General features: G+C 38.6%; 1 pseudogene; it reads right to left on the bottom strand.

Annotated features, from left to right (window-relative positions):
• Positions 1 to 9,270: 9,270 nt before the first annotated feature.
• On the bottom strand, positions 9,271 to 12,033 carry LOC117216186 (annotated as a pseudogene).
• Positions 12,034 to 14,733: the final 2,700 nt, after the last annotated feature.

Raw genomic sequence — 14,733 nt, 5'->3', positions numbered from 1 at the left:
ATATTTAATGCAACTATGTATTTTAATTACTTGTGTATCGATAAACCTCTATAATCAGTGGGATCATTTTTAAAACTTATTATATGTTAAAGATGACTATTCATGCTGTATACTAATTTTTTTACTAAACATGTGTTTGTATGAAATGTTTTGTAAGTTTTATTATTTCCAGATTGGTTTTAAATTTTACTAAAATAATCACAATAATCGCGTACATGTATTCTGTGTATTTTTGCATACAGATTTTTAAATGCGGAAAGATCCATTGGTTTGACAATGAGCAATACAACTATGGATAACATGTAGATTTCATTGTTTCCCTTCCTTTATTTATTTATTATTAAATGTATATTTTAGGTAGAGTGAGGTTTGATGAAATATTTTGGTGGATGATTTGTATGGTTCTAAAAAGCAGACTTTATTATAGGGTATTACTACTTGCTAGGTTTTACTACTTGTTAGGAAGAGTTACAATATAAATTAATTACTTTTGAATAAAATTAAGATTGTAATGTCAGAAATCCTCGCAAATATGAAAATATTAAATAGGTACATATAAATCATTATTATTACAAACATGATTTAGTCTAAATGGCACGATTTTAAACTAACCAAACTAATCGGTATTGCAAATTGAAAAATTGTTTACTGCATAGTAAAGTTATCATAGTATTCCACGATAACCCTGATAAAGTGTTAGAAAAAATCGACCTAGCTCTCTCTATTTGTAATTTTGCTATTAAATTACAATGTATCAAAAATGAACAAGTATCTACATACTTTTGAGGGGTAGTGTACGTGGTGTGAACAGTCTTGGGAGCGGAGAGTCAGCGTACTTTTATGCAAAAACTGTCTGTCCGTCCTTTTTCAACCACGGTGCTTTATTATCGTTCAACCACGCGTCTACGACCTCCCTTGACATTCCAACACGGACGTTTAAAGTACGTCGATGCGCTTCGAGCGGCGGATACTTAGCCGTCCAGGAGAAAAATGGGTCCGGTGTTATTAGCGAGGTGTTGGATAGCTGGTACCGCTATTTGAATAATGCATACGCTACGCCCTTCAGGCCGAAGCAGGTTTCATTCGATCCAATAAGTGGCGCGACGCGCGCCCTGCGCGTTTTCCTCTTCCTACACTTCTCCTTGACGTTTCGTCGATGGCATGCGTAATTGCCTGAAAATTTGTGCGAAAAGGATAATACAAATTGCACTAAACGAGAAACTATTATACGTCTACCGAGTTGAGTAAATTTGAAAGAATAAGTAGTAGGCGTAGACAATAGAAACATGCGTATTTAATTTTGATGAAGAGTACGTTCTTGAAGATGCGCATTTGACCTCATTCAGGACTGAATCTCTTTTCTCTAAGAGAAAAATTATAGTTCGTTAACTACTAGCAATAGGAATAGATTTTTCAGATGGTTTTGTAGAGAAGACGTTATGTAATTTTCAGATGAATTTTAAATTCTAAGTTGGTAGAACTCCAACGTTAATATATATAACATAAACATAATATACGTGTCGGGGTGGCGTTGAGGATAGAGTTGTGGGTGTTTGATGAATCTTCATTGAAATTAGCCATCGTTGCGGTATAACAAAGATGCGGTTTATTAACACAAGTATGGATAACACAGATTCGACAATCAACCACGGCGATTAGGCGCTCGCGACACTAGTGACAATGGTCTCAGGTTCGATAACGAATCCGCGGTCAACGGGATGATAGATGAACGTTCTCTAAGTCTGAATAATTGCTGATCGTAAAGACGTTACTCTTTAGTCGATGAGATCGCGAGAGAGAATGACTTTCCCGTTCCGATGATGCCACAGAGGAAAACTATAACGAGGTGTGTCTAAGGACACGAGATCATCGGATTCGTCGAGGATAGCCTTCGTTCAGAAAGTAAGGGAAATTGTCGTTGCTGCTAATTGGTCAATCTCCATATCGGTGGTTAGAAAAAGATGCTAGTCGCCCTCGAGGGAAAGTTGCTAGTTAGTAAATTTCCTTATTGTTAGGTTTTTGCTTTAAGTCGATAAAAAATAAGGATAACGGGTCTTTCGAGACTCTATGCCTTATGTTACTAACGTTGATGACTTCGTGGTCGAGTTTTAAGAGTTCGAATTTGAGTTCATCTATGTCTGCTGAGTGGTGGATGTTGCGTAGAACCACTCGAAAAGCTCTTTCTTGTTTGAGCTGGTAAGTGTGAAAGTTGGTTCACGGTTCAAGGTCTTAAGTAGTTTGATGAGTTTTCTGTATACATCAGGGCTTGTCGGCAGAATTTTTACTTTGTTGTTGTTGATTTTAAGGTTATAGTCTTCTTTGGAGATATCTTTCTCTATGGACTTGATCATCGTTTGTATGTCAATGACATCATCAACAAATATTGGTGGGGGAGGGGAATTTCTTTGGGTGTGTTGGTTTGATGGCGGGTCTGCGATTTCCATGGAGTCGTTTGAGGATTCCAATACGGCGAACCTGTTGTGAGTGTTTACTTCGATTGTTGGCTGTTCGTTCTAGGTGTCGTTTGTGTTCGTTTTTGGTGTTTCTATTTTTCGCTTCTTAGAATTTTTGGCGTCATTGGTACGGGGGGATCTGTTGCACTTTTGCCACGGAGGAAGTAGCGCGGAGCAGTTATGAATTTGCTCAGGAGAGCCTGGTTGTGATTCCTGGGCCATCATCGAGCTAGTTAATTCAAATTGAATAACTAGTCGTGAGGCTATGAGGCTAGTATTCGGGTAGAGGTTAGGAGCGTAGGATTTTTTTCTCTAAAGGATAGGAAATACTAGGCTGTGTTCACTTTCGACGGATGGGCGACACGTGTTGGTTTACGAACTTCAGAGAGCACTAGACACACGTCTGCACGCTTCGGAACTCAACAGCCAACTGTGAAAAGCGATGAAATGAAACGAAATATAATTGTCGAGTTCGGCTCGACGTATAAGGCTTAATGTATTGGAGAATAAATATTCTACATTTAAGCAAGTATAAAATATTCATATAGTATATCACGAATAAATTATCGAATATGACAACGTACATAGACAACGCACGTTCTATTACTAAAGCGTACTACATTATGTTTCATATCTCGTGCGTGTCTCCATTGCCATTGGCCATATGTAGTACTGAATGAAGGCGCCATCCAGCCCAAATCATGTTGTCAGCGAGTGTTTTGTATTCCATCGAGCACACCGACCTCGGACAATGTCGTCATTATCATCGTTACCATTCGATCGGGTGCAAGTCCGAGTTATCGTCGCACCAATTGCCACCTTGCACGTAGATTTTCACTGAATGATCCATCGATTCAGAGCTGCTTCCAAATTCGTTACTCATTTTCCAAGGGGAAAGCAAAAATCATTTCCAATCACAGCCTCAAAGTAATCACCGATGTAAAGTTCCTGTGGCCTGGAACTATTATCTCGGACCTCTTCGTGGAAGAGTAGAGAGGAGATCTGGAGATAAAATGAAATAAATTCACGTAAATATGAAGTGAAGTTTATTTTGCAATAAATTGCGTTTAAAATTTTTTAATATGCACTTAAAAAATATAGTTGTCTTTTTTAAATTTTTCTTCAGAGAAGATAACTAATTCTTCTTAAGCTTTGCTCAAGTAGCATCAGGACTTTGCATAATCCTGCGTGTGCATCTGAACTCCTTCCTTTCCAGGAGAAACTTCTTTAAATATCGAGTCCGAAAAAAGAACGAGATAGTTAGAAAAACAGTTTGTAATATGATTCTAACGAAATACTCTATCCAAATCTAGTGCATTTTAAGTATTTGATTTAATAGAACAAAATTCAGAGTTACCCCGACGACAAGACCGTCCCTCGTTATCACCGTGGATTATATTCTACCGTTTCACGCTCGACTCGTTTTATGCTTCAAGATCATTAGATTCGATTGCACGACAACGATAGAGGAAAAACGGGGAAGACCATAAAATGGAGGGTTAAAAGCGACGATGCGAATGAGACAAAAAAATAGGGGCACTGCGCAAAAAGCAGACAGTGGCGGGTCATAAGTGTGGGAAATGCACAAGTCGAACGTGAATGACAGTGAAGAGAGGAAAGTGGACAAGCTTGTGTTTTAGGATAATACTATGAACGTAATGTTTATTATACTTCGTAATATGTGTATTATGCTGCATCGTAGAACTATTCGCGAAGGATAGTGACTCTTCCTTTTTCTTTCTAGATGTTGAGATGTAAATATATTCTTATATGGAGCAATTATATTTACTAATTAGATTATTTTTATTATAGGACGTTTTGTAATATGTAGGATATATTTCGAAAATAATAAGTATATCACTTTGGTTTGATCACTATCGAACGATTATATTTTTCTTTAAGTTAAAGTCCGTAATCGTATTATAGAATTTTTGGATTTCTAGAAAATATTTCATGATACATTTAACATATTTAATGATAATTTCAAGTATTTTTATCTTTCACAATAAAAAGGAGCGCAGAATACTATTTTACAAAAAGTAGCTATAAAACTAAACTATAAAAACTAATGGATAGACTTACACCACTATGATTCTGAATCCTTTAGTCGGTGTTCGCCGTCGTTAAAGTGTTAAACAGAATAAAGTAACAGAAATAGAAAGGTTAAACAAGAAAATAGAGAGTTGTTATTGGAAAAAACAGTTTCCTCGGCGATGCATCGTCGTTACCGTCGTCCAGTTTACATGGACCATTGATTGCCTATCACTCCTGAAGAGGAGTCGCGCGTCCTCCACCTCCAGGTATCCAGTTTACTCGTAAAAAATTGACTTATGCTGATTGGCCGGCGAATCGGTTGATTATCGCCGTCGGTATTTCTCGCGTTATTGTACCTTACTCCTGGCTAGTCGCGAACAACCGACGTCATAGGACGCCAGCAACGGCAACAACAGCACAGCTGTTGCGTTGCTTGCCTTCGTCGAAGCTACTGTCGGGTAATTAGCGACGTATTAATATACCCGATATAAACGAGCGACGTGCACGCTTGTATTTCAAGCAGACCACCCAACATGGTTACGTTCATATGCGTTAATTAACGATTTTCTACCAGGACGAATCAACGTAAGCATCCCCCCGTGGTTTTATTATTCGACTACAGGCATCGGCTGTTCTATCAGTTGCGAAAAAGGATTGTATTGATCGATGTTGTCGATTAATGTTGTGTCACCTTTGCCAATAGATGAACATCTGATAATTAATTCGTCCGTTATTCATTAGCTCATCGAACGGACTGCTTTTCATACGACCTTATTTTAATCGACACGCGGTCGTTTTCAATTCTCTTGCGCATAGCCAATCGTAGGAACTTAAGAGCAGAATTATTAGAATCCTCGACGTGAGAATTGTGTGTCGTTCTGTTCATTATTATTCTTGTATCGCAACGAGGCTTGTAAATTTTATTTTATTTCTTGTTTTCTTTAAAAATAGCAGTTATAATACTTTCGTGAAGCTGTTGATGGCAATCTGTGTGACAAAAATACCTATGGATATCGATATAGAGTTATCGAGACAGGATTATTTAGTCAGAGAACTGATTGTTTTAAATCACTGAACGAAAATTAAGCGTTATGACATGTTGCTGGACCGTGGATTTTTATGCATTTATAGGAACTTCAAAGGTACAGGATTGTTCAGAATACACATAACATAAAAAAATATGAAGTGTATCCTATAATACCTTACAGGTAAAACGATTTTCTACCCGGGTTCTACATTTTTAATAATATTCTCAAAAATACGAATACGCATAAAAATAGTTATTGCGTAATATATTTTAATCTGTTACGACTTCCAGGGAAAAATATATAAAATTCAACGTGGCAGTCAACGTGTTAATCTGTGAAAATGCAGAACCGTGGAGAGGGAAGCGTGTCTATCTTGAAGCTCGAAGAATGATCCACGATCAGGCTAGTCGTGAAGATGCTTTCGAATCCCGTAGCGAGCGTCGTTTGTTACACGGTGGATGGGTATCAATTACGCGAATACCGGCGATTGATTGTGCATTGGCACCGTTCGAACGTGACGGAGATGCACAAAGCGCTGGAGAGACGATGTTATACCCGAGGGCATCGATCGACGATGATTCAGAAACGTTCCCATGCTATCTAAATTCTAAATAGAATCTCGGTAGAATCGATGCCGAGGCGTCGGCTGCCAATCGGATTCAGAGAGACGTTCGATGATGAAATCCAGCATTGGTTTATTAATCTCTGTTTAGACCAAGCGTTGGATCCATACGGTGAACTGTTACTTGTGATATCTTGTTTGTTGCAACTAATAAGATTGTTTCTTCTTCGGTGCTTCACTTTTTCCTACCTTTTTCTTTGTTTTAAAATACTTTCTACGAACGCGTGTTTAATATAACTATGTAATGAGTTAGTACAGAGAGAATTAAGGTCCAAAATATTGAAATTCGTCCGTAATATTATAAATACGAAGTATGTATTAGTTTCGATAGTTCCAAGCGCAGTAAAGGAAGCTGGAAATGTGAAAAAATCTTGATGTCGATGATAATTGCTGTCGAAGATTCTGTCTGAGGAATTTTTTTATACTCGTTAATAAAAATTTCCAAGTTCAATGTATGCATATAATAAAAGAAGGAGCAAGATAATAATGCGAAATAGTACAACGATTGACACAGAATGATGGAGAAAATATCAGCAAGATATTGATAAGATTGAAGATATTGAAGATAGCGATAATTATGATACAATAAGTAATAATTTTAGGTACTTTGAATGAAATATATATGTATGAGCCAGCTAAACTTCATAAGATACAAATGATGATATGTACCTGTATTAGATGGCTGAATAATTCAATGCTTTCAGTACGGGAAATGAGAATACTTAAATAATTCGTCGATTATGGATGATTAGAATATAACAACTATAAACACTGATTACGATTTATTATACAAGCTTTTCGAGTTTCTCGTTGTCTCGAGACGGTCGAACGATACCCATTAAAGTAGGAATTTACATAGGATCTGCAGCTGATCGTTGACGGAACTGTGAGCTCTCGAGGGAAGAACTAAGTGTTGCGTGATTGTTTCACGAGAAGGAAAAACGTGAGAGAGCAATTCGTTGAATGCTAGTTAATTTAACGGTGATTAGAGTTATAGTGCCGGTAAATGAAGCATGTTGCGGTGTACCTTTACGGCTGGTTTATTGAAACAAAATGAACGAACAATTCTCCTGAAGATTCGTTACCCACAGAAAGAACCTGTTGAAAGGTCTTTGCGCATTTTTGTGAACACGGCCGAAGAAATGGAATCTACGCAGAGATTCGTTTCGAACATTTTAATACTTTTGCTGATTATGTGCATCCTGTGTATTTTTGCATCGTCAAATTTATCATAAATACATGAAAATCTATTATAATCTAGCTACAGCGATTATAAAAAATTATTTAATATTATTAAGTGCACAGATATGCACTTTGAATACAGATGTATTAAAAGTAAACTAGAGAAACTATACTTGATCGATATATTAAATAGGATATTGAACGTAAATATGAATAGCTACACATTTTATTTTAAGATTAATATATTGCATGTTACAAAATAAAATGCATCTGAATAATATTAGATTCTCGTGAAAGCAATAAATATTAATAAATGCCGCAAGTAAAATTTATTAGTACAATCCAGAACGAGAGTGAAGGAGTTAAAGCAAAAACCGAGGACGTTAAAGTTATCTACGATACCCATCACTCACCATAGGGAGATTCGTTTAACTGGTTTCCGATCGATTGTCGCTTAACCGATGATAACAACCATCGATCGTGTGCAGTGACAGGATGATTGAAAGACTGGCATAAATTGGTCGCGTGACAACAATCGATTCTTACGACGCGTCGCGACGTGGAGGACGTTAAACGTTCAAACAACTATTGCGTAAGCGGCCGAGTAATTGAAAGTTAACTATGTTTACGAGTTTCCTTTTCTTCTTGCTTCTCGTAATAAGTATATAATACACCGTTTTCCTTCTCTCGTTATTCCATGATCAATCTGCTTAATGACTGTATTAACATGTTAAGGAAGCGTTAAGCAATCGTGTCTATCGCCGCTAATTATTTCGTCACGCGCTATCAAGCTTGTTCGACACAACAGAGAAAGTAGTTGCAAACTGCTCGAGATATTATGATTCGTTCGGTGTTCAATAGAAGATTAAGACGGTAATGGTACTCGATAAATCGACATCGTGTAACGTGTTACAAGGATGAATTGAACGGCGCAGTTGAACGTACTTCTGAATTTATCTCGAAGCACTTACTAGGATCGTTAGTGATGCTGATCGGGGTAGGTACTGGTTCATAATATTTTATTAAAAAAAAAAAAGAATGAATTCTAATATAATCTTAATTACGATAAAATTACACATTTAGCTTTGTGCTGTATATCTTGAAGCATGAAAGATGTATAATCCTATATCTCAATTTTTGCGATATTATTATGTTTCTTTTCTGATTCATTTTTCATTCCCATCTGTTTTTAAATCATTCATAATGTACTGGCAATATCGTTTAGTTTTCTCTTCATTCGGAAAATATACCTATCTTTTTCTATTACTTAAAAGTACATAAAAAATGATGTTCATGTGTTCATAATACTATAAAGATGTGACAAAAAACGTGCGAAATTTGTAAAGTAATTTGTCCATGTAACAGTAAGACAATTCGTGACTATCACAGGTTGGGCAAAGTACGTGTCTCAAATAAACTCGTAACTCTCACAGACTGACCACTTAAGTGTTTAACCATCTAACAAATAACACAAACAAACTTTTATAAAATCCAATACAAAATAATTCATAATAGAACAAACCTCTATCCATATTACAACCAAGCTGCCAAACCACAATAACATAAATAGAAATTCCATTAAAAACAGCGATACTCCGTTTATCATTGCTCATAGCGGTATCGATCTAACGCAATCCGAAGTGTGTAATTTCCACCGATTGAATTTCCTTTACGGCCACAGGCACGCGACACCGCGGAGAAAGGAGACAATGATTTTTTGAAATTGGAAACTACGTCCTCCGAAGGACGCGCGAAAAGCGAAGGGAAACAGCGCGACAATACCTTTCTCTGATATGCGCATTATGCCTCGTGATATTTTCGGTCCTCTGGTCGTACGAAGAATTGCCGATACATTTTTTCGATGTCGCCAGTGAGTACATATTGATGAGAGCGGAATCTTACGAGTATGCAACGTAAATCTTCCTGTAGCTTGGGTCCTGTATGAAGTGTGTCATTTAGGGAGATTCCGGTGGTGCTTGGTGCCGATCCATCGAAGACTACACGGAGTTTGGCGGTTTGACTTGATGCCTTGATGCGGTAAGTAGTATCCGTTATCGTCGAAGTGTTTGGTGTTGACCTTCGTCATGTGTCCCAATGCCAGGTACTCCTGTAATACCGTTCGATATTCCGTTTTGAAGCGTCTGTCGTGCTGGAATCGGCGGTTGAGAGAGGCGAGTCGTTTAATCGCCATCGTTTTGGAGGAACCGAGTGATTGAAGCTGGTCGTTGAATGGTAGGGCGACAATGTATCGTCCTTCGCTGGTGCGTCGGATGTGGGCTTGGAAGTGTTCTTCGCATTGTCGATCTGCCTCTGAGATGTGTTTGATCGGGGGTCCTTCATCGATTTCCCAGAACCGCACGAGGTCTGCTTGCAGAGCCGTCGTGGATGCGTGAAATGTGTCTGTCGCGGTTTGAGAAGTTGGACTCCCCCCGATTATCCGACCGAATCGCGTTTTTTGCAGACGTAGTTCCGGCTGCGTTAGGTTGAGTTAGGTTGATTTGTCCAACACACATCGAGACGAGTGTTGAACCTGAGCTTAGTAGGATATCGATCGGGGCTGGTAAATGAAATCGTGGATCGGCCAATTTGAGATTTCTGGGTATCTCAAGAGTCGAACGATTGATGGGTTCGTTTGGAATTAAGGTTGAAATGGTCGGGATAACCGACCAGGAACGTTAATGCTCGTTCGTATGCGCCGTCAGTGGAAGTGATCGTGGCCATGATGTATCACTTAGAAGTCATCGTCAAGGTGTCTAGAGCTCCAATTGGGACCGAACATTTGCTTTGCTTTATTTCAAGTGATTTCGCCAATTTTTCGGTAATGAAATTCATGCTGGTGTCTCGTAAACTTAAGGGTTGATTGATGAAATAAAATAGCTGAGTCGTAACACAACTATTAATTTTGTTTTAATTAAACTTTATTATGAATTCAGCAATCACAATGTAATTAACACACTGAATTAACATAAATCACAATTCACTCCAATCACGTTATGTAAGACTTAGTTACACTGATACGTTAAGTACGCGACTGTTATAAGGGTAGAGACCCATAAGGATATGTTGACTATTCTAAGGATACAGAATAAGTAAGTCTTACTGACGATACTGTGTCTGAGGAAGGCTAGGGGTGGGTATGTCTAAGGACACGGGACTATCGGATTTGTTGATGACAATTTTGGTTAAGGAAGTGATAGACACCGTCTCCGATTGGATAATAAGACGGTTGGTGGACCAGGAAGGATTGTAGCCGCCCTCGTGAGAAAGTTGCTAACGGAACATACCAGATGTGAGGAAAACCAACTTCCCATGTTAACACGTGGTAAACAATAAACGTAAAAGGGGATCTAAGATAAGAGATACTCGCTTGGTCCGAAGGACCTTAACTATGAAAATTCCAAGACCCCTGGTGGGTACTTAAGACTATTGAGGGTACGCGCCAAGGATGTGCAGACATCTGGGTGCCATCCTGTTCGCGGTGTGTAGCCTGGTCTCTGATGTGAATTGACGTTACACTGGATCTGGTGTCGAGCAGTGCTCGACAACTTATTGGTTGACGTTTATCATTCAAAATGTTGCTTTGCGCAGTGATGACTATATCATTGGATAATGATTTGGATGTTACTGGTCTAGTATGTTCGGTCGTCAGCGGATTCGTTGATTGTTGGCGTCATTGGTCATGTGTTCGTCTGTCGCTGGAAGAGGGGCTTGGAGATGAGGCTGTTCGCGATGTCTCCGATCTGTGGTTTGTTGTGTGTCTTCTGTGGCGAGTTGGTGATGAATAGGGTGGCAAGGAAGGTGTTGTGGATCGATTGTTTGATGGAGAGGATTTTGGACTGGGCGTGCTGCAACGAGACTCTGAGTGGTGTTTTGCCCTGTGCAACATCGTATGATGTCGCTCTCCGCACGCCCGACATGACCCGGAGTGGCATTCTCGCGCTGTATGTCCCTTCCGGAGGCAGTTGATGCATACGGATACTAGTTTGACCTCTCGAAGGCGCTCGCGAAGGGATTTGGTTTCGAAGATGTCACACATCCAGATGGGATGTGATCCTTGGCAAGTGGGGCAGGTTGACGCCGCCTGGGATGTGATAAATGCGTATCCTCGTGGCGCGTATTGTTGTTGACGGGGACATTGCTAGAACGTCCCTTTCGTCTGCTTTCATGTGAAATTGATGTAGTTCGTCCGTGCTCTAAGAAAGTCTATCAGATGTGTATAAGGGGGCACTTCTTTGTCGGGTAAGGTGCAGCACCAGTCGCGAATGGTGGACGACGGTAACTTTGATATGATCAGCTCGATGAGGACGATATTTGATGTGATAGGTTCGCCTAATTTTTCTAGCGCCCGGAGATTCACCTTGACCGTTTCGATAAAATCATCTACGGCTTCGGGTGTTTCCTTGGTTATTTTCGGATACTTGGAAATCAAGTGCCAGTGGCGCATACAGACTAGACCGTGGCAGCCAAATGTTTCCTTAAGAATGTCAATAGCGATTGAATAATTGAAATGTGTGGTTTTTAACGACCGGATGCTTCGCGCGGCCTTTCCAGTCAAGCATGATCGGAGGTAATGGAATTTTTGTACCGGTGTCAGTCGTTCGTTTTGATCTATTATGGATGAGAAGAAGTCGTAAAAGTAATGCCAATCCTCGATGGCGCCGTTAAAAGTAGGCAAATGAATTTTCGGTATTGCAATCCTGCGTAGCAGCGACATTGCTTCTGCTCAGAGTTTGATTATACAACGTGTGTCTCTTAATATTGGCACTTCTGAGGCAAAACCACACGTGGCTTGATTTGTTCTCGAGTCCGTGTGCCGCTACAACTATATTATTTTTAAGGAGAACTATACAACTACTCCATACCTCTGTTAGGTAAAAACGTCCATCCCGTGACAGTGGCTACGTTCAGCAACCAGTTGTATCACCTCGAACCCAAGCCCACTGTCACAAATCTCGGGCAAATATAATCGTATTGAATCATAAACAATTACTTCTGAGTTTTATTATTTAAGTACAGCTATAATAAATAGTCTAGACTAAAGTATTGGGGATCTTCCCAAAAATTCCAAAAGAAAGACCCCGATGTCCTTTTATCTTCATCTAAATGAAGCTAGGTGACCTTCTATAAGTACATTCCATCGTTTTAAATAGCTTCTATACATAAACAGGTAATATTTTCTGGACGAGTCTCTTATTTGGCAAGGACAGTGAAAAACTATAAGATATACTCCAGAATACGTATGTCAGTAAAATTTTTTTTTGTTTTTATTTATTTATTTAGATTTTACAATTTGCCCAGTAGGACATTTGGTAGAATATTATAGCTTAGTGGTATAATAATATAACACGTGGATGGCTACCCCCAGTGAGATACCATCTTCGAATTTGATTGATTTCTTTAGTGAGGTGAGTGTTTGTTTGTTAGGTTATGTCCTTTGTGAGGTCTGTTGGATGATGTCAGTAACGTGGTGAAAAATATCCAATACAAAAATTACCAATACGTGCATGTACACAAATAAATTATTTAGCAACTTTAAACTTTCTTTTTACCTGCTACTATATACAGTGGCTATTATATATCTGTATATCGAAGCAAATTGTATTTTTATACGTAGCATAGTTTAAATCTTCAGTGGATCCTTAGCTTTATCGCGCGATCGAACAATTGATAGTCGATACAAAGTCCTGTGTTCTCGTCGAAGGCGATGAACACGTTGATCTTTTTCCGGAACGATTGGGTCGTCGACCGGTGTATATTGCTGGCCATAAGCTATTCAGCTTCGTTAAGCGTCATTCAAGGGACGATGGAGCATTGGATGGAACGTAAGGTATGCGAAGTTTCCGTGGCGCCCAAGGACGCTGCAATCTGGAGTATACCTCAGTCTGTCATGTTTACGAGATCTCCATTCCATGGAGTGAAAATTACGTTTGAATCTTCTACCGTGCTTCTCCACTGAAATCGAATGTAAAGGCGTATTGAGCTAGTATACGAGTTTGTAATGAAAATCTATGAACTAGTCGAACGAAAATAAATGCAGCAGTACGATTTCTTGCGACCAGTTGAAGTTCTTAATTCACTTTATCCCGAAGTTCTTAATTCGCTTTATCCCAAAGTTCTTAATTATCGCTGAATTATTTTTCCTTCATATCGTAACTTTCACCAATCTTTATTTTTTATACATTTCGTTCTTTCCCCTTTTCATCTGATTTTTGCTTCTTCTTCTTTTATTTCGATATAATATTGGATTTACATTATGTAATTACTTTAATAACTTTTTAGTACCTATAGCGTAACGCAAGTATTGGAATCTCGTGGTTGTAAATTGTACTATTTACTACGTACTTTATATAGCTTAATATCGGTAATCGGCGAACATAACGATATGTTTTTTGCCGTTTCGCTGCCGGAATACGAATGGCAACGAGCATGATTAAGGCATTGGACACGATGCCGGAATATCATCTATGATATTTAGTATAATATCATATCTGCTTACAAGATGGTTATTAAAGGTTAACAAGTAACGACGTCGCGAGATTTTCGAGCCGTTAAACGAGACGCTTACCACACGAATGTGAAAAATCGTAACATGTTGAAATTACTTAGTTAGTCATATTTATTCGTGTTAAAATAGAAAACAAGCTATTTAAGTACGTTCCGAACAAGGACGACGTACATATTAAATTACAGCATACGTAATTTAATCTGATGTTCAGTTTTATAATCTAGAGTTGCAGTGAAGCTTTTATGAAGTTCGATATTTGCAGCTCCAGCATTAAATTTAATTTTGGAATTTCAATGATACTGACAATTAAATCATAACATTACCAATGATCTTTCAAACATGTTCCATATTTGAGCGTAAATACTTGTATCGTCAATGGAAATGTATATTAGTCTAATCGTTATACATACGTTTGAGCAGAAATCTGATCGATCTAAGCAATAGGGTATGAAGAATGTTTGTCACGTGTTCACTTTAGAATCGATTAAATAATGCGATGAGAGGAATATTCTTTAATTTCGAGTAAAAGGTCATACTTAAGAACGATTCGATTCGAACGTTTAACGTGCAACAATTTATCTTCGAAAACTTTATCTTTGAATGGGAGGAAATAATAAAGGTGGAATGGCAATATTAGTAGAGGGAAAGATCGTTTCTCAACGATGATAGTGATAGTGCAGCAACGTTTGTTGCTCGGGGCATTTTTCTTGTCGCCCCTTTGAATCGAACGTTACATCTTTTTTACGAGGGATGTTGGCGCAGAAAGCTTTGAGAGAAAGGTATGTTAGCGTCGAACCAGCTATTTTATTTGATTCGTCTTATAATTACGATACGATGTTGGCGATAAGAGTGCCTTTACGGCTGCTCTTCTCGTCTAAACGATAGCCGATGAAAAAAGGACGGAGAATC

This window comes from Bombus bifarius, unplaced genomic scaffold, assembly GCF_011952205.1.
Source record: "Bombus bifarius isolate JDL3187 unplaced genomic scaffold, Bbif_JDL3187 scf7180000010252, whole genome shotgun sequence".
Taxonomy (NCBI): Eukaryota; Metazoa; Arthropoda; class Insecta; order Hymenoptera; family Apidae; genus Bombus; species Bombus bifarius.
This window is presented reverse-complemented; position numbering and strand designations above follow the sequence as displayed.